The sequence below is a fragment of the Mauremys mutica genome, chromosome 17 (genome assembly GCF_020497125.1).
Source record: "Mauremys mutica isolate MM-2020 ecotype Southern chromosome 17, ASM2049712v1, whole genome shotgun sequence".
Lineage (NCBI taxonomy): Eukaryota > Metazoa > Chordata > Testudines > Geoemydidae > Mauremys > Mauremys mutica.
Window position 1 is genome coordinate 9,295,111 of NC_059088.1, and position 21,100 is coordinate 9,316,210.

Here is a 21,100-nt window from a genome sequence, read left to right on the forward strand (position 1 = left end):
CTCCCACGTACCCCCGACGAGAGCACTGGTACACCTAGGGGTCTGGAACCCGCTGCTCGAATAGGATTTCCCGGCAGGAAGAGAGGAGTATTTGTCAGGGTGCACAGGAGGGCAGGGCCGGTGAGGGGAACAGGAATGTATAGGCATGACCAGAAGAAACCTGCTAAGCCATTTGTTTCTATATTACATCACAGCATCTACCCAAGCCCGTCTATAAAAAGAGAGAGACAGGTGCACCTTTCTGTTTCGCAGAATTAGTCACCTCCTTCACCCCAGGCAAACTTCTCTCTAAGGAGCGCTAGGTAAGTGATACCCCTCTGGGCTGTTGGTGCTCTAACCACTAGACCCTACTCCCCTCCCAGAGCTGGGGAGAGAACCCAGGAGTCCTGGCACCCAGCCCCCCTGCTCTAACCACTAGATTCCCCTCCCAGAGCTGGGGAGAGAATCCAGGAGTCCTGGTTCCCAGTCCCCCACCCTGGCTCTAACCACTAGACACCACTTCCCGCTGAGAGCCAGTCATAGAACCCAGGAGTCCTGCTGCTCACCCCCACTCCTCCACCGTATGAATGCTGATGAAGGCAAGCGCCAGCATGCGAACGGGGCGGCTGATGGGTGCGGCAGGTTCGCATCAAAGGAGAAGCACCATTGTGCTCCGTTCTCCTCCCAGCGAGTGCCTGAGACTGAGGGGAGGTGGGGTGAGAGAGCCGCCCACTGCCGCACCGGAGAAATGATTCTCTGACTCCCGTGTAGACACTTGGACTGCTTCAGCCGGGCCCAGGAAATCAGCTCTGCCCCCCACCTTACCAGGGAGCATGGGGCAGAACAGAGACTGAGGGTGGCTGAGGCCCCAGCTAAATGTGGGGAAACTGAGGCAGCTGCAGACCCCCCCCGGCAATGCCGTGACACCCCCCTAGGGTGGGAAGCCCCCAAGCACAGTGCACAGGGGTGGGAGGGAGAGGGCAGAGGTCGCTGCCCCCAGGAGGGAGGGGGAATGTCTCCCCCCACTCTATGGCTGCCTGGTGGTCTGTGCGAACATGCATGAGCCCAGCTGGGTGCGGGAGGTGTCACAGCTGTGTGGCGTGGGGAGCAAAACCCCCACTCAGTCTGGGGGAGGGGTCAGTCAAATTCCTCCTCCCCCTGGGGAACCTGGGGCGATGGGGCACGGCCCCAGGCCCTGATCTGTGGGGAGGGGCAGAGAGGGAATTTGGCTCTGGAAGAGGGATTAGGGTTTGTCCTGCCCCGGGATCCCTCTGCTGTTAAAAGCAGTGCATGGCTGAGAGCTGCTTTGCAGGGAGCTGGACACTGTGTATCGAGGACTGTTTGTAATGGCATGCTGTCACTTTAAGAGTGTGTGGGTCGGGGGAGTGGGGTTTCCTGGTCCTGCTGGCAGTCTGGGGGCTCTGCAGGGAAGTGTGGGACCGGAGGCAGCCTGCAAAGAACCAGCCTAGAAGAAGGTGGGTGAGTTGTCTCGCACCGCCATAGGGAGCAGCCTGTTTTGTCTCCCTCTTGTTTTTGGTTTTTTCTGTGTGATCATTCTGGATTCCTAGAAACAGAGTCACCTTAGGCTGCTACCTTCCAGCAGGAGCATTTGAGGTTTGTCTCTGACTTCTCTGAGTGGGTGCCACGAACATACCAGCCACGAAGGGATCGGAGGTGCGACTACCCCAGAACTGTGGGGAATAGCTCTGTGGTTCCACCCACCTTATCAATGGGCTCATGCACGTGCCGTCCCCCGTCTGATCTCATTTCAGCCCGTCTGTGATAAATCCCCCGGACGGAGATTTGGCTGCATCAGAGACCCCAGTGCCGATCTATGCTTCTCCATCACCATGGAGGCGTCTCTTGCCGCCTGCATCCTCGCTGCTCTCCTGGCTATGGGTGAGTGGGGTTGGCAGTTGGCATGCGTGATTGGTCTTTCCATGTGCCATCCCAGCTGTGCGGGCACAGCAGACCTGGATGGTATTACCCAGAAAGACACAGACTCGGTTCGGCGGCGAAGGGGCTCCAGGAAACACTGTCCTAGCGTCCCGGCTGCGTGGTTACAGCCTCCTAACAGCTCAGTCAGTTGCGTATCACACTCCCGACGTGGTGAGCCACCACCCTGGACCTTCTCCTGTTGGTTCAAACACACCAGGTCCATCCATCACTCTGTCCTCCTCCCTTTGGCTTTCCTAGGGGTCGGTGTGGCCCTGCTCTGGCTCCCAGGATGGTGTTTATCCGGTAGTTTTATGCTGGGGTGGTCCTGTCCTCGCCCTCTGGAATGTATTTACATGAATTCCCGGTGCCTGGTACTTCTCAGGAGAACCCGTGTTTTAGCAACACTAGCAACCCTGCTGCCAAGTTCCGGTACCAGACGCTGACCTGGTATCGCTCTGCTTTGACTTTGGGTCCAGCCACCGGGCTTACCCCAGACCCTGTGCTCCTGGTGCTCTCTTTGCCACAAGTGAGGCTGTGTTCCTACAGGGGCTGATTTCCTAACTTCTCCAACGTACCAACAGCTCAGAGCCACCCGCCGGGTGAAACTCTGCATGAGCGAAACCGAAACGCAGCCGCAGGATAACGGGGGCTGAGCTGGGGGGTCTGAGTGACAACGTCCGAGGAGGAGAGGGCTGGAAGTCACAAGGTCCCCGTGACAGCGAGTGCAGCAATTGTGGAAAAGGGAGGAAATATTTACAGTTTAAATCACTAGAACGGAGTCGTGACTGGGCAGGTTTCAGAGCTGGCCAGAGGCCAAGGGCATTTCGAACGGGGATTGTCTGTGGTGTGACAGGCAGCGGAGCTGAATTTCAGCAGCAGAAGCACAAGGCAACATGAAGGGCCGGTGAATGTGATCCCCAGCCGGTGTCATGGGGGCGCAGCTGCACTGGAGTCCGTGGGGCCGGGCCCAGCCAGTGTCAGGGGGGCGCAGCTGCACTGGAGTCAGTGGGGCAGGGCCCAGCCGATGTCAGGGGGGTGCAGCTGCACTGCAGTCAGTGGGGCAGGGCCCAGCCAGTGTCATGGGGGCGCAGCTGCACTGGAGTCCGTGGGGCAGGGCCCAGCCGGTGTCAGGGGGGTGCAGCTGCACTGGAGTCAGTGGGGCCGGGCCCAGCCAGTGTCAGGGGGGTGCAGCTGCACTGGAGTCAGTGGGGCAGGGCCCAGCCAGTGTCAGGGGGGCGCAGCTGCACTGGAGTCAGTGGGGCAGGGCCCAGCCGGTGTCAGGGGGGCGCAGCTGCACTGGAGTCAGTGGGGCAGGGCCCAGCCGGTGTCAGGGGGGCGCAGCTGCACTGGAGTCAGTGGGGCAGGGCCCAGCCGGTGTCAGGGGGGTGCAGCTGCACTGGACTCGATGGCAGGTGGGACTCGGCCCTTGCTGCACCGCACTGGAGAGCGACACCAGCTCACACCCGCTGGGGATCTCTTTGGGAAAACCCCCCTGGGGAAATGAAACCTGCAGCAAACCCGGGGAGATGCAGCCCCCGAGCAGCGTGAAATGTCTGTAGCCAGCTGGGACCAGGGACCGACCTGGGGCAGCGCGGTGGATGAGGGACCCCAGGGCACCGTACCCGGTGCTTCCCCGCCGAGCCCAGGGGAAGGTGAGGGAGGGACAAATCCAGGTGGCTCCTGTTCTCTCTCCGGCTCCAGGGGCCTGTCTGCAGTGTGAGGTTTGCGATCGACCAGGAACCAGCTGCTCGGGCGACCTACAGACCTGTGATGCTGGGATAGACTCTTGTGGCATCGCTCTGACAGAAATGACATGGGGTAGGTGAGAGGGACCCTACCCAACCCGGGCCAGGGAACAGGCTGGGGAGCCAGGACGCCTGGGTCCTCTCCTAGTCCCAGCTCTGAGAAGGGAGTCGGGTGGGTGGGTCTGAGCGGCGGTTAAGGAGCCAGGACACCTGGGTTCTGTGCCAGATCCTGTGGGTTAGCTCCCCAACGGGGCCTTTGGCTCAGCACTGCGATGCCGAACCCCCAGGCGACTCACCAGCCAGTGGGTCAGGGCCCGGCTCCCCGTACGGTGCATGGGCAGAGGGAGGTGCCTGAGGATGGGATCCATCAGAGCCAGCACGCAGAGCAGACAGCCACCTAAACCAGCCAATAGGAAATGCCGAGGAGAGGGGTGTGGCTTAAGCCCCGCCCCTCACCCGGAGTTAAGCCCCTAAGTCTGGGCTGAATGGAGGTGCTTGGGATCCAGAGCCGGGAGCCCCTCCCTGGGAGTCCGGGGCCTGGACCGGGTCGGCCCTTCCTTGCTAATGTCAGCGCCGGAGGAGGGGCTGCCAGGAGACCCCAGCAGCTGGGGGCTCAGCTGGACCCTTAGGGAGACAAGTTCAAATCCCCATTTGGCCCGAATGGGGCTGGGGTCTTCAGCCCCGATCTCTCCCCTCCTACGGTCGTGCCTGGCCCCCTGGATCCAGGGTGTGTGTGTGTGTGTTGAAGCCGCCCCACATTGTATGAAATAAACATTCCCTGGAACCTGATTCCCCCGCAGCCGGAGAGTGGGGAGCTGGAGAATGTAAATACTGGATGTAGGTGGTGAAATTGCTTTGTCTAGCCCTGCGGGACCTCAGGTGAGTCACTTCCATGCCCCGTGCCTCAGTTTCCCCATGGGTAGAGGAAAGCTAATGGCACAGGGCCATCAATGGGGTGTGAGTGGAAGGGGAATAAATCTTAGACGTCTCCTCCTGTGCAGCGGGAATGAAGACCCAAACCGTTCTCCAGGGCTGTGTGACATCCAGCCAATGTAGATCCGGCCCCGTCTCTGTGAATTTCGGGAATGGAATGGAAATAAGGACAAGCTTCACCTGCTGCGTGGGAGAGGCCTGCAGAACAACCACAGTTACAGGTAAATCTCCCCATCCCTGCCTCTCCTGCCCCATCCCTCTGCACCTCCTGCTGCCTGGAACCTACCTGGTGTTAACTTCCTGAGACTGCTCCTCTGACCCTGCAGGGGGCGCTCCTTGGAATAACACTCAGCCCCTGGGAACAGTCCTCCTGTCCTGCAGGGGGCACCCTATTGAATAACACTGATCACTTGGGAACAGTCCTCCTGTCCTGCAGGGGGCGCGCCTTGGAATAACACTGATCACCTGGGAATAGTCCTCCTGTCCTGCAGGGGGCGCCCCTTGGAATAACACTGATCACCTGGGAATAGGCCTCCTGTCCTGCAGGGGGCACCCCATGGAATAACACTCAGACCCTGGGTAGATGGAGTTTAGTGGTTGGGGCTCAGGGTTCTCACCAGGTGTGAACCCAGCTGGCCCCACCCGGGGCAGGATCCAGGGCTCCCTGCTGCTAGGGTTGCCATATTTCCAGTTCCCAAATAGAGGACACTGCCAGGGAGAGGAGACCTGGGGGGTACAATTGAGGGGTGCTTTAGGGGTAATTGGAGCTGCAGGAGGGGTGTGTGTGTACTGGGAGGGGGTACCTGGGGGATGCTGAAGGGGGGGTGAACTGGGAGGGGGTACCTGGGGGATGCTGGGGGTACCTGCGGCCTGTCAGGTGGGGGGCAGTGTTGCTCCCTGTCACTGTGCAGGGTGGATGGTGCAGGCCTGGGATGCAGCGCCAGCCTGTCCGTCAGCGCCTCCCTATGGGTCTCTCCCCCTCTCCAGGTCACCCCTCCTGGACAGGACCTGCGGCCTCCGGCACAATGGACGCGCCTCCGGGACCCGGGACCCCCAACGCGACAGACGCGCCACCGGGACCTGGGGCCTCCAACGCAACAGACGCACCTCCGGAACCTGAGGCCTCCAACGCGACGGACGTGCCGCCGGAACCCGGGGCCTCCAACGTGACGGACGCGCCTCCAGAACCTGGGGCCTCCAACACAACGGACGAACCTCTGGGACCCGGGGCCTCCAACGCGACAGATGCGCCTCCGGAACCTGGGGCCTCCAATGCGACGGACGCGCCTCCGGAACCTGGGGCCTCCAACGCGACAGACGCGCCGCCGGGACCCGGGGCCTCCAACGCGACAGACGCGCCGCCGGGACCTGGGGCCTCCAATGTGACGGAGGCACCTCTGGGACCCGGGGCCTCCAACGCGACGGACGCGTCTCCGGGACCTGGAGCCTCCAACGCGACAGACGCATCGCCAGGACCTGGAGCCTCCAACGCGACAGACGCGTCTCCGGGACCCGGGGCCTCCAACGCGACGGACGCGTCGCCAGGACCCGGGGCCTCCAACGCGACAGACGTGCCACCGGGACCCGGGGCCTCCAACGCGACAGACGCGCCTCTGGAACCTGGGGCCTCCAACGCGACAGACGTGCCGCCGGGACCCGGGGCCTCCAACGCGACAGACGCGCCTCCAGAACCCGGGGCCTCCAACGCGACAGACGCGCCGCCGGGACCTGGGGCCTCCAACGCGACAGACGCGCCTCCGGAACCTGAGGCCTCCAACGCGACGGACGCATCGCCAGGACCTGGAGCCTCCAACGCGACAGACGCGTCTCCGGGACTTGGGGCCTCCAACGCGACAGACGCGTCGCCAGGACCCGGGGCCTCCAACGTGACAGACACGCCGCCGGGACTCGGGGCCTCCAACGCGACGGACACATCTCCGGGACCTGGGGCCTCCAACGCTCCAAGCGTGGCTCCAGCAGCCACAACCTCCCATGCGGCGGGCGTGACTTCAAGGACCACAACCTCCGGCGCAGCGGGCGTGACTTCAAGGACCACAACCTCCGGCGCGGCGGGCGTGGCTCCAGGACCAGCTGGGTTTCTCCTTGCAGCTTTTGCTGGTCTCCTGCTGCTGACGCTTCTCTCCTAATTCCCCACCGGGTGCAATGGCCACTCTGCACTGAAATCCCCCCCTGCAGCCTGCGTCAGCCCCTCATCCCTCCGGGGGTTCTCGGCTCCCCTTGATATTGTTGCACTGAATAAAACACACTGGAGACCAAACGCTCTGGGATTTTATTTATTCGTTTCAATGGAGGGAAAATGGGATTCTCATGGGTGGGACCATCAAGAACCCCGGTAAGAACATAAGAGCGGCCACAGCCAGTCCAGTGCCGTGTCCCCAACACTGGCACAACCAGAACTTCCAGGGCAGTGCACAGAACATGGTAATTTAAGACAGACCCAGCCCTGTCTTCCCTCCTGGCTTCTGGCAGTCACAGGTTTAGGGACACCCAGAGCAGGGGGCTGTGTCCCTGACCATCTTGGCTAATTGCCCTAATTGATGGCCCTATCCTCCAGGAACAGATCTAGCTCTTTTTTCAACCCTGCTGTACCTTAGACCATCCCCACATCCCCTGGCAGTGAGTTCCACAGGTTAATTGTACACTGCGGGAAAAAGTACAGCCCCTTGTTTGTATGAGACCCGCTGCCTGTTTGTTTCATTGGGTGACCCCTGGTTCTGGTGCGGTGGCACAGGGGAAATAGCAGTTCTCTGGTCACTTTCCCCACCCCATGGCATGATTTTCTAGCCCTCTGTCACATGCCCCCTGAGTCGTCTCTTTGCCAAGCTAAACGGCCCTAATCTTTCCTCATATGGGCCAAAAAATTGTTCCGTTTTCAGCCGGAAACACTACATTTTTTCACCTTTGTTTTGGCTGAAAATTGTTTGGGTTTTGATAATTTGGCTTCAAAACATTGTTGGGTTTAGGCTGAAAATCATTCACATTTAGGCCAATCGTCGGTCAATTCGTAGCAGTTTGTAGCCAAAACTTATCCAGTTTTTAGCGCTTTTCAACCCACATTTTTTTGTATTATCAGCTAGACAATTTTCATTTTCCGGCCGATTTTTTTTTTACCTGCAATTTTCTGCCAACGGTTTCGTGCTTGTCAGATTTGTGAGGTTTTCGGCGGGGCCGCGTGTGTGTTACTCTGGGCCTGGGGGCGAGAATCCCTCTCTGCTCTTCCATAACATTTATGACACAGTGTGAGGGAGCTGGGGCTGAGGGACAGGAGGAAGAGGTGCAGAGATCAAGCACAAATTACAACCAGCTTGAACCCGGAGCTGCTGTCAAGGTGATTAGGAAGGTGATGGGAACCCCCAGGCATGACTTTGCCGGGCCGGTAGAATCTCAACTGCATTGCAGGGCCCTGGATGGTCTCCATGCGCAGGTGCCGTGTCATAGGTTTATTCCCCACTCTGAACTTTAGCGTTCACAAGATGGGGACCTGCATGGACTCCTCTAAACTAAAATCCTAGTTTAGATCTGGTAAAGCTGCCACCAACTAGAAATTCCAGTGTCTAGTACACTCCCTGTTCCCCAAAACTTTCCCTGGGGAACACAGATCCCAACTTCCTTGGATCTTAACACAAAGGGAAATAATCCATTCCCCCCACCTCCTTCCCCCTCCCCTTGTCCTTGGGAGAGATACCTTGATTCAAACTCCTTGAATCAAACAAAGAGGGATTCACTTTCCCCTCCTCCCCTTCCCCTGAAAATCCAAACAAGGGAAGAAATCAATCAAGTTCTAAAAAAGAAAAGATTTTATTAAAGAAAGAAAAAAAAGTACACTATCTCTGTATTACCAGGATGCAAAAATACAGGGTCTAACTTAGAAGCCTGGAGAGGCTTTTCCTCCCCTCCTCCTTCCTCGGAATAATCAAAGTAACAGCAAACAGAAATAAAGATATTTCTTCAGCAAATACACAATTGCAAATGTAGAAATCAATTATAAGACTAAACCGCCTTCTAATACTCACTATACTGAATAGAAGAAAATACTTCAGGAAACCTTGGAGAACTTGAAGAATATGTCTGGCCTCTCTGAGATCCAAAGAGAGAACGAACTCAAAACAAAGAACACAGACAAAGGCTTCCCTCCACAGAGATTTGAAATTATCTTGTCCCTTGATTGGTCCTCTGGTCAGGTGTTCATCAGGTTACTGCTTGTTAACCCTTTACAGGTAAAAGAGACGTTAACCCTTAGCTAACTGTTTTATGACATGCCGCTGTTCCGGTCTGCATTTAAATTGGGGCTTAAATTGTGTGTCAATGGGATGCACGGGGAAAAGGATCAAAAACACCCTCAGAGCTGTGGCCCTCCCCACGCCCCAATGTACCAAGAACTTTGCAAAGGTTATTACGAGAGCTGGTGGAGGTTGGCAATATTGTTATAACGTGTGCAATGAAAAGAGAGACAGGCCCTGTGACTTTCCCAAGGACACACAGTGACTGGAAGAGTTGAAAAGGGAACTCAGGCTCCGAGCCCGGCTGTAACCCAGGAGATCCTGCTTCCACCTAAGAGCTGGGCCTAGATCTAAGGAGTCCCGACTCCCAGACCTTTTCTTTAATCCACCAGAGGACACAGCTGGTGGCAGAACATGGAAGTCCAGCCTCCCAGGCCCCCTGCTTTACTTTAGTAGCCCCCACTCTCCTCCCAGAGCTGGAGAGAGAACCCAGGAATCCTGGCAACCAGTTTTAACTACTAGCCTCCCTCCCTTTCCACCCCTATGGAACCCAGGAGTCCTGACCAGCAGGCCTCCTTCCTCCTGCATTAACTAGACCCCACGCCCTTAGGGGACCCAGATTTCCAAGGCCCACCCAACCCTTCTCCTCTGTGCCCCACTGTATGGAACCCAGGAGTCCTGCTTCTCCCAAGCACAGGATCCAGAAGTCAGGCCTCTCTGTCCCTTGTGTGACCCGCTGCCTACGTTGCCACCCCAGGCCTCTTAAGGGGAGTTGGTTTCACTCCTTCCTCTCATTCAATTCCCTGGCAGGAAGGGAGAAGAATTTGTCTGTGTGCACAGATGTCGAAAGGGTGGGCAGGGCCAGTGAGAAGAATAGAAACGTATAGACTCTACCTGGTGAAGAAATCTCACAGATTTCTATATTACATCACAGCAGGTACCTATAAAACCAGGCAGACGCAGCCCAGGTGTGACAGGACAGAACAAGAGCCGGGCACAGCTTTTCCACTCTGCAGAATCAGCCTCTGACTTCACCCCAGGCAAACTTCACTCTAAGGAGCGTTTGGGTAAGTGATACCCCTCCAGGCTGTTGATGCTGTAACCACTAGACCCCACTCCCCTCCCCAAGCTAGTATAGAACCCAGGAGTCCTGGTGCTCAGCCCCACTCCTCCACCATATTAATGCTGATGACGGCAAGAGCCAGCGTGCAAGCTGGCAACTGACAGCTGCAGCGGGGTCGTATCAAGGGAGAAGCACCATTAAACTCCAGTTCTATACCCAGCGACTGCAAACAGCTGCCTGAGACTGATAGGCTGTGTCAGGAGAGAGCCGCCTGCTGCCTCACCGGAGAGGGGACTCTGACTTCAGTGTAAACTCTTGGACTCTTCTGCCGGGAGCAGGGAAATCAGCTCCGCCCTGGCACAACAGAGCATGAGGGTGGCTGAGAGTGGGGAAACTGAGGCAGCTGCAGAGTACTGGCAATTCTGTGACACGCCGCAAGGCTGGGAAGTGCCCCAGCACAGTGCATGGGGAGGGGGGGGGCGGAGGTAGCTGTCACCAGGAGGGAGGGGAATGTCTCCCCCCAGCCTATGGCTCCCTGATGGCCTGTGGCAAAGTGAGGGACCCCAACTGAGTGGGGGATGTGTCACAGCTGTGTGGTGTGGGGAAAAAAATTCACCTGAGTGTGGGGAGGGGTCAGTACAATTCCTCCTCCTCTTGGGGAAACTGGGGTGATGATTCCAGGGCCCCAGACCCTGATCTGTGGGGAGGGAGAACAGAGGTAATTTGGCTCTGGAGGAGGGATAAGGGTTTGCCTTTTTCCAGGCCCAGGGATCCCTCCGCTGTTAAAAATAGCACGTGGCTGAGAGCCGCTTTGCAGAGACCTGGACTTTATGTATCAAGCACTGTTTGCAGTGGCAAGCTATCGCGTTAAGAGTGGGCGGGGGTGGTTTCCTGGTCCTGCTGGCAGTCGTGGGGGTCTGCAGGGAGACGTGGGGACCAGATGCGGCCTGGACAGAACCAGCCTAGAACAAGGTGGGCCCATTGTCTCTCGCTGCCACAGGGAGCAGCCTGCTTTGTCTCACCCTGTTTAAGAGGCTGCCTGCTTTGTGTCCCGCTTCTTTGTGGTTTCGTGCGTGATTGTTCTGGATTCCCAGAAACAGCGTCACCTCACGCTGTAACCTTCCAGCAGGAGCATTTCAGGTTTGCCTCTATGTGGGTGCCACGAACATACCAGCCGCCAAGGGCTCAGTGCTACGGCTACCCCAGAGCTGTGGCAAATGGCTCTGTGGTTCCACCGGCCCTGTCAGCTGGGATTGTGCGTGTACAATCCTTCGTCTGATCTCATTTCAGCCCGTCTCCGATAAATCCCCCAACTTGAGATCTGGTTGCATCAGCAACCCCAGTGTTGATCTACTGCTTCTCCATCACCATGGAGGCTTCTCTTGCCGTCTGCATCCTCGCTGCTCTCCTGGCTACGGGTGAGTGGGGTCTGTTCCTACAGGGGCTGATTTCCTAACTTCTCCAACGTACCAACAGCTCAGAGCGGCCTGCCGGGTGAAACTGTTGATGAACGGAACCGAAACGCAGCCACAGAATAAGGGGGGCCGAGCTGGGGGCGTCTGAGTGACAACGTCCGAGGAGGAGACGGCTGGAAGTCACAAAGTCCCTGTGACAAGGGATGAAACAATTCTGGAAAAAGGAGGAAAGATTTACAGTTTAAATCACTAGAACCGAGTCGTGACTGGGCACGTTTCAGAGCTGGCCAGAAACCAGGGACATTCCTGAAAGGGGATGTGCACCGAGGGTTTGTCTGAAAGGAAACAGATCTGATTCTCAGGCACATGAGCTCAAGGTGATATGAAAGGCATTTCTACATCATCATCCCCAGTTGGTGTCAATGGGCTGTGGCTCCACTGGTGTCAGTGGGGCCAGATCTGCAGCTGGGTTCAGTTAAATTCAGGGGAAAGTGAGGGTGCAAGGAAGGGACGAATCTAGACCCTCATGTTCTCTCTCCTTCTCCAGGGACCTGTCTGCAGTGTGAGTTTTGCACTGGAGCAGGAAACAACTGCACGGGCAGCATGCAGACCTGCGCCGCTGGGCAAGACTCTTGTGCCTTCATTCGTACCGATGTCACAATGGGTAGGTGAGATGGACCCTAACCAACATGGGTCAGGGAACCGGCTGGGGAGCCAGGACTCCTGGGTTCTATTCTACGCCTTCCTCTGGGACGGGCTTAGGGTGGCTGGGTTCCACCAGGAAATGGCTGGGAGCCAGGACTCCTGGGTCCTGTGCTGCACCCTGTGGGCTAGTACGTGAAAGGCATCTCAGTATTGCAAACAGTCGGTCTCCAATAAAAGGCCCACCAACTTCACAGTGGCTGCAGCTTGGGGAGTTCAAACACCGTCCTGGTGGCAGCTGGACGTGCCACATCGGTACAGGAAGGCACCTGCACCGTGTAAGGAAGACGAGGTGCCACCAACATGACACAGTTGCAATGAACTGAACAGAACGTGTTTGCTGTAAGAAAGCATCTCATATTTTTTTGGTAGCAAAGCCGTCGTAAATATCAGGGACCGATTTTCGATTTCAATCACAGCAAAGGGGGAGAGGAGAGAAAGCCAGGTCCTCCCTCCCACGGACAGAGCCAGCCGCCCCACGGCTCTCTAAGGAAACACCACTGGGCCCCTAGTGCCGCTCCGGGGGGCAGGGCAGGTGCTGGTGCTGCGATCTTGGGGAAGGGGCTCTGGGACCCCAAAAGTTGCAGCGGCTGCAATTGAAGCCTCTGGTGGCCACATGTGTCCACTGCAGCTGTGCTTGGGAATCAGTCCAGGTGACTCGCCAGCCCGTGGGCCGGGGCCCACTCAGGATGGGAGCTGCAGAAGCCAGCACAGCCAGCAGGGGCCGCCTAAGCCAGCCAATAGGAAAGGCCGAGGAGAGGGGTGTGGCCTAAGCCCCGCCCCTCACCCGGAGTTTGGCTTCACGGAGGCGCCCAGCTCTGGTTGGGATCCACAGCTGGGAACCCCTCACTGGGAGTCCGGCATCTGGACCGGGTCAGCCCTTCCTTGCAGAAGACGGCATTGAAAGAGGTCATGCCTGGCCCCCTGGCCTCTGGGTGGGTCTCTCAGTCTCTCCTGTTGAAAAAGCCACACATTGTATGAAATAGTAAATCGTTCCCTGGAACCCGATTCCCCCATGTCCACGGGGAGCATCCGACCCACTAGGCTCCTGGGTATCCGGGGGGAGCAGCCCAGCATCTCCTCCCCTGGCTGGGCTTTGTGCAGGGCCGGATCTGGTGTGCGTGCGCCGAAGGCATCCCCTGGCTCCAGCCCTGCAGGTGAGATCGTCAGGGGACACCTAGTCTGTGAATCCCACTGCAGCTAAGGGGTGGCTCTACCCCCTGGTGGGAACTTTAGCATCAAAAGGACTTTCTGGGTAGGAGATTCAGGCCCCCAGGGTTCGGTGTCAGCTGAGTGGGGAGCTGGAGGATGTAAGTGCTGGGTTTAGGTGCTGAAATCTCTTTGTCTGGCCCTGTAGGACCATGGGTGAATCACGTCTCTCCGTGCCTCAGTTTCCCCATGGGTAGAGGAAGGATAATAGCACAGGGCTTTGTTGTGAAGAGGGCATTGATGGGGTGGGAGTGGAAGGGGAACAAATCTCAGCCTTCTCCTCTTGTGCAGTGGGAGTGACGGGACAGAGCTTTCTCAAGAGCTGTCTGCCATCCAGCGAATGTAAAGTCGGCCCCGTCTCTGTGAATTTTGGGCAGGTGATGACAACAAGGACGAGCATCGTCTGCTGCGTGGGAGACGCCTGCAGAACAACCACAGGTACAGGTACCTCTCCCCAACTCCGCCTCTCCTCCCCCATCCCCAGCACCTCCTGCTGCCCGGAACCTGCCCCATATTAACTTATTGAGCCTGGTCCTCCCGCCCTGCAGGGGGCGCCCCATGGAATAACGCTGAGCCCCAAAATGGGTGGAGTTTAGTGGGCGGGGCTCTAGGCTCCCACCAGGTGTGAACCCGGCTGGCCCCACCCAGGGCGGGGTCCAGGGCTCCCTGCTGCAAACCCCTCCCCCGCCCCTGCTGCCCCTGGCATCCCCGGAGCTACAGCTCCCCCTGCAGGGGGCACCCAGGGCTGAGCTGTGCAGCCCCCAGCTGCTCTCCCTGCCCCGATGCCTCCTAGGGCTCGTCCCCGAGCTGACTGGGTTTGCTCCGCTTCTTCCCAGTGCCCCCGGCTAACACCACCCTGAACGGCCGGAGCTGCCGTGGCTGCTACGCGTTGAACGCTGGTCAATGCAATGAACAAACCATAGCGTGTACTGGACCTGAGACGCAGTGTATTGATATTGCTGGGACCATAACATCTGGTAACTTCCGTTCATTTATTCAGGGGTTCTTTTTCCTTTGCTGTTCACCCCCCATCCCCCCATAGGGCAGAAGCGAGACGCTGGGTGGGGGCCGTTGGGTAAAGGTATCGGCTGCAGATCAGGACACCTGGGTTCTGTTCCCAGCGCTGGCCTCCACTGTGAACTTGGTGTGACGGGTTGGATCACAGAAACCCCCTGGGGAGCTGCCAACTGATGTGCCAAGACTACTTCTGCTCCTGCTTTCCCTGCCAGCCTGGGAATCCAGCGCCCTGTCCTGCTGAGCCAGACACGCCCGTCTGCCCCAACACCGCCCCAGGGTCTGAACCACGTGCCCCAAAGCTGCAGGCTTTACTGAAGGCAGCTCACAGAACTGTGCTTGTCTTTAACACTCAGATGCCCAACTCCCAGTGGGGTCTAAACCCAAATAAATCCATTTTACCCCTGTATAAAGCTTATACAGGGTAAAGTCATAAACTGTTCACCCTCTATAACACCAATAGAGAGATAATACCCCCCAGGTATTAATCCATACTCTGGGTTAATTAATAAAAAGTGATTTTATTAAATACAAAAAGTAGGATTTAAGTGGTTCCAGGTGATGACAGACAGAACAAAGTGAATTACCAAGCAAAATAAAATAGAACACTCAAGTCTGTATCTAATACAGTAAGAAAACTGAATACAGATAAAATCTCACCCTCAGAGGAGTTCCAGTGAGCTTCCTTTTCCAGACGAGTCTCCTTCTAGTCTGGGTCCAGCAATCACTCCCACCCCCTGTAGTTCCTGTCCTTTGTTCCAGTCTCTTTCAGGTATCCTTGGAGGCGGAGAGGCTCTCTCTTTAGCCAGCTGAAGACAAAATGGAGGCGTCTCCCAAGGGTTTAAATAGACTTTCTCTTGTGGGTGGAGACCCCTCCCTCCCCCTGTGTAGAATCCAGCTCCAAGATGGAGTTTTGGAGTCACATGGGCAAGTCACATGTCCATGTATGACTGAGTTTCTTACCAGCCAAGCCACATTCCTGGGAAAGCTCAGCTGTGGATTGGCGTCTTCAAGTTCATTATTGACTTAAGTGGTTCTTGATTGGGCACTTAATTTTCCCATTCTTTTCTCAAGAAGCTGCCCAAATGCTCTAGTTAAAACCAAGCCAGTACACAGCCAATATTCATAACTTTGAATACAAAAATGACACGTGCATACAAATAGGAGGAATAGATTCAGTAGATCATAACCTTTGCAGAGATATGTTACATGGCCTTTGTAGCATAAAGCATATTCCAATTATGTCGTATTTACTTTCATAAGCATATTTCCATAAAGCTTTATGGGGTGGGCCAGTGTCTTCCCCTCCCTGTGCCTTTGGTTCTCCTCCGTCCATTGCCTGTCAATAGTTAAGTCAATAAACTCCTTATTGTAGGGCCTGGCTTAGTCCTGGGAACCCCTGTTGTGCCCGGCCCTGGACAGACCCCTGACCAAGATTGGGGTCTCCTCTTGTGCTGGGTGCCACAAAGACCTTTGACTGAGATCGGGGTCCCCTCTTCTGCCAGATGCTGAAGGACTCCTAGTGAGATACAGTCCCTGTCCCCAAAGAGCCTGCAATCTAAGCAGGCAAATGAAGGATCTTTCTCCCCATTTTAAAGGTGGGGAAACTGAGGCACGGAGCAGTACCGAGACTTGCCCAGTGTGACACAGGAAGGCTGTGGCAGAGCTGGGATCTGAACCTAGTTTTGCGGAGTCCCCTCATGGTGCCTTAATTCACTACAAAGCCGCCCTGTTTAGAGATCCCACTACTGCCACCAGAACTGAGCTGCTGCTTTGCAGATGAGCTGTGGGGTTAATACAGGCCTCATCCAATGTAGGTGTTGTCAGTGGGCTCTGGATTGGGGCTGCAAGTGACTGGTTTACAGACACACAGCGAGACTCTGTCCGAGCGGAGGAGAAAGGGGAGGCCATCCTGGGCCAGACAGGCTGGTGGGAGCAGACAGATGGGTAGGTGAAGGCTGTGGGGGTCAGGGGAGGTTGGCGGGGCCCTGAGGAGGGGGAGGCCATTGTGTCCTAGTCCAGCTGGAGGAGTGGAGCTGCCCCCCTGACAATCACCTGTTTCTCCCAAACACACAGGTGGAAGTCAAATGCAGACGGTCATGAAGGGCTGCGCTTCCGAGTCCGTCTGCGCCAATATAAAAGTGGGTTCAGGGACCTTCGCAGGCAGCAGTGTAGATCTAACCACGGCCAAATGCACAGTGGCCTCCGGCGCGGTGGGCGTGGCTCCGGGACTGGTCGAGATCCTCCTCCCGGCCCTCGCTGGGCTCCTCCTGCTGAAGCTTCTCTCCTGATTCCCCACCCGGTGCAACAGCAAAACAGCACTGAAATCCACCCTGCAGCCTGCGTTAGCTGCTCTCCCCGCTGGCAGGGGTTTTCGGCTCCGGGATGGACTCACATCCCCTTGATGTTGCTGCACTGAATAAAACACTGGAGACGAAACGCTCTGGAATTTTATTTATTTATTTAAAATGGGAACAATTCAATTCTCGTGGGTGGGACCATCAAGAAGCCTGTTAGGAACAGAAGAGCGGCCACAGCTAGTCTGGGGTCCTGTCCCCGACAGTGGCACAACCAGAACTTCCAGGGCAGTGCCCAGAACACGGCCATATTGGAGAGACCCAGCCCTGTCTTCCCCTCCCGGCTTCTGGTAGACAGAGGTTTAGGGACACCCAGAGCAGGGGGTTTTGTCTCTGAGTAACTGGCAAATTGCCATTGATGGCCCCATCCTCCAGGAACTGATCTAGTTCTTTTCTGGACCCTGCTATACTTTTGCCCATGCCCACATCCCCTGGCAAGGAGTTCCACAGGTTAATTGTGCACCGTGGGGAAAAGTACAGCCTCTTGTTTGTATGAAACCTGCTGCCTGTTGGCTTCATTGGGTGACCCCTGGTTCTGGTGCGGTGGCACAGGGGAAATAGCAGTTCTCTGGTCACTTTCCCCACCCCATGGCATGATTTTCTAGCCTTCCATCATATCACCCCTGAGTCGTCTCTTTGCCAAGCTGAACGGCCCTAATCTTTTTAATCTCGCCTCATATGGAAGCGGTTCCGTGCCCTCAGATCAGGCTTAGAACGACCCCAGTGGGAAATTAGGCAGCACCGTGTCCCGGGCACCAGGCTGGGGGCTCTGGAACGGCTCGGAATGAAGTTCAGTCAGGCCCCTCCTGCAGTGACCCACCTCGGGCCAGACTCTCACCAGGGCCAGTCTCTGACCTCGGGGCGTTCAGCCCCCTGTTCACACCACGAGCTCCCCAGGGAGCCTGCCTGAATCGTACCCCTGTGAAAGCCCTACCCGCCCCCCACAGGGCCCTGCCCCCCAACGTCGCCGTCAGCAGTGACTCCGCCAGCGGGTGACACAGAAGGGTTGGTGAGGCTACGATGATGTCACGGAGCTAATGGAATCCGTGACTTCCAGAGGCCTCCGTGACATTTCCTGCTTCAGCCCCGGGTCAGTGGGGCTGGAGCTGGCAGCCAGTGGGGGCCCCAGAGCTCTGAGCTACCGCAGGCGGCAGGACCCCCCCACAGCTCCCGGCCACCAGCCCCAGAGCTCCAAGCCGTGGCAGGCGGCAGGGGGCTCCCACTGCTCCCAGTCGCTGTGGGTGGAGGGGGGCCCCCGCAGCTCCCAGCCACCACGGTGGCGGGGAGGAAACCCTGACGCTGGAGCTGCGGTGGGTGCTGGACCCCCCAACGCCCCAGTTTGTTACCGTTAGTTCTAGTAAAGTCAGGGACAGTCACGGGCTCCTGTCCATTTTTGTTCTCCAGCTCCCCCAGCGGCTTGGTGCAGAGGATGGGCCCGGGCCATCAGTTGCCAGGGAGGGGGGGGGGGCTGAATGGGGGTGCAGGGACACATAGGGATGGGGGAGGGGGTTTAGGGACACGTGGACGTTGGCAGATGTGCTGACTATATGGGAGAAGCCAGGGGTCAGCCGGGGTCTGCATGGGGCAGGGTCCCCAACTCCCTAACAACCCCCCCTCAAAAAACCCTGTTCCACGCTTCTCCCACCCACACCCGACCACCCTCCAGATTTACTGCCAGACTCCTGCCCTCCCTCAGCTCCTCTGTTACCCCGACTCCCCCCGGCCTTTGCCACGCTTCTGAGGGGTGCAGGAACTACGTAGCTGCGTTGTGGTTTAAATGAATTATCACTCGGAGTTCTGTATTAATGTGCCTAGTAAGGAATCTATTTATCAAAAAAAAAACCATTTCTTGAAACTTTTTCGTTGCCTGCACTGTTACAGACATACTTGCTAACAGGCATTTTGAAATAAATTACCAAAATAATTGAAACTGGTGGGATTATACTATGTTCTTTTGACAGATAACATATGCAGAATTTTGAAGAATTGTACAATATTGTGCGCAGAACTTGTTTTGGTGCAGAATTCCCCCAGGAGTAAATAATTTAAATGATCATTCACAGAAATGGCATTTGCCACCTAGTGGTGCATTAAAAAACTACAAACAAGCTGTTTTTATACAATTTATACGGACAATAATTCAAAAAAAGTCCCTCTTAATTTTTCACAGCTCTCCCCAAAATGTCTAGGGGACAGAAATTGTCTATAGATGGAAAACTCCCAGCCCTGGACACACATAAGGAATTGTACTCACCGGTGTTCCCGATGCTGGCAGCTCTGGAGCAGCTGGCTGGATTAATAGCTGCATTTCTCTGATGAATGCATCTGTTCTGGAATTTGAATGCTCGTGCTCAGTTGGTTGAAGAGCTCAAGACAGGGCAAAGTGAAGTTTGTCCAGGCCCTGAGAGTGGCTTTCCGGCGTTTCAGCCTTGGATCTGGATTGTCCTGCTGGCCACACGTCGTTCATGACAGAAAACACCCTCTGCACTGAAACATTGCGGCCACGCAGGCAGAGGCTCCGTTCTGCGTGTGGCACTGAGGATTTCCCTGAGATGTTTGATTGCTTGATCCCATCTGCTGCATACCAGCATCCCTGTAGTTGTGTCATTCCAGCCACACAGTTCTCCCGCCCCCAGCACAAACTCCTTTAACCGAGGGATTCCGTCCAACAGCGCCTCCTCGTCAATCCTCACGTTTGGGCATTTCTCGTGCACTGACTCGACAGCTGCGTCAGTCTCAGGTCTGAAAGGAGCTGGCTTTAGAGGCAGACACTTCAAACCTCTCCAGTCAGCTGTGTGCTTTCCCCAGGCACGGAGGGGTTTTAGGGGTGTAGCGAGGAAAGATCCTGACACACTGAGATAGCGCTGGGGTGACTCTCCTGGGGATGGTGTTTGCCCTGGGACACAGGACCTCGCCTGGCGACTGGCCCTGGAAAACGGGGCCGTATCGTCACCCTACCATGATAGGGCTTTGGACCAGAGCTGGCCCGTGCCACTGGAACCCCGCCAGTAATGCCATGGGGTGGAGCCTGCGGACAGGATCCTGTTTGTGGTGCCAATTATGTAAGCGGGGGATGGTCCCGCTCTTGGGGGAACTTTCTTGGCTTCTGCACTATGGAGGTGGAATCGGACGGTGAAAGGATCCGAGTCCTCGCTCCCACTCCCTCTACCCAGGGGCCGGCCTGCCCTCGGGGGCACCTCTTCCCCTCTGTCCCACGGGGCACAGTCCTCGTAGCCCCAACGAGGCAGGGGCAGCACTGAGGAAGGATGGAGCAGGGGTTTCTCCCCCCCCAAGTTTTCTACCACAGCAGGGTGCAAACAGGAAAAGGCACCCGCAGCCCTTAGCTGGGGTCCGAGTGGGACGTGGCTGCTGGCTGCTAGGGATGTCCCCCAGGAGCTTCCCCCATCCCCTCGGCTCCGGGCTGTGGGACATGAGCGGCAGGTATCGTAGGCCAGGGGGGGCTGAGCCTCCCCAAACAGCCAGGCCTGGCCCACGCTCTGCCCCAAGGCCCCGTCCTGCATCCCGCGATTCCCCCATGGCCCCAGCCCCGGCTGCGCCTCTTCCCACCCTCGCTCAGCCTCTTTCCCGAAGCGGGTGCGGGCTGGGGCTGGGGCGAGGGGGGCTGGCCAGGGACTCAGGGCTGGGGTTGCCAACTTTCTAACGGCACAACACCGAACACCCTAGCCCCGCCCCTTCCGTGAGGCCACGCCCCCTTCCCGAGGCCCTACGCACCACTCACTACATTCCCCCCCCGCCCGGTGCCTCGCTCTCCCCCACCCTCACTCACTGTCACTGGGCTGGGGTGTGGGAGGGGCTGAGGGCTCCAGCCGGGGGTGTGGGCTCCGGGGTGGGGGCCAGAAATGAGGGGCGCAGGGTGTGGAAGAAGGCTCCAGGCTCAGGCAGGGGGTTGGCAGGCACGGGGGGGGGGCGAGGGGTCCGGCGGGGGGTGTGGGCTCTAGCGTGGGGCTGGGGATGAGGGGTTTGGGGTCAGGAGGGGGCTCCAGGCTGGGGGCGGGGCAGAGGGGTTCATGGTGTGGGAAGGGGCTCTGGGCCGGTGTTCGTGCCGCCCGGCGCTCCAGGCCTGGGGCTGCCCGGTGCTGGGGCTGGCCAACCCGAGGCTGGGCCGGCTGGGGTGGTTTGAGCTTGGGGCCAGCCAGGGCAGGGTGGCCTGGGGCCCGGGCTGGCTGGGGCGCCGGCACTTGGGGCAGCTGGGGTGGGGTCCTCCGGCTGCAGTGGGGGGCTCAGGGCTCTGGAGCGGGAGGGGGCAGGGCCTTGGGCGGAATGGGTGGGGCCGAGTCATAGCATCCCCGAACGAGGGGTTCACGCGCTGCCCATGGCGGGAAATGTCAATCCCCCGGCTGTGTGGGCTGCTGCTGCTCCGTGGCCGGAAGAGGGGAGCTGTCCAGATGGCTCTGTCCACCCCCACCCTGAGCAGAGCCGGTGTAATGCATTCCCCACATCCCCCGCCGGCTGGGCGGCTGAGAGCCTGGGCGCCCATCGGCCC

General features: G+C 57.5%; 1 pseudogene; it reads left to right on the forward strand.

The window, feature by feature from the left end:
- The first annotated feature begins 562 nt into the window (after positions 1-562).
- LOC123351916 lies at positions 563-16,530 on the forward strand (annotated as a pseudogene).
- The last annotated feature ends 4,570 nt before the right edge of the window (positions 16,531-21,100 follow it).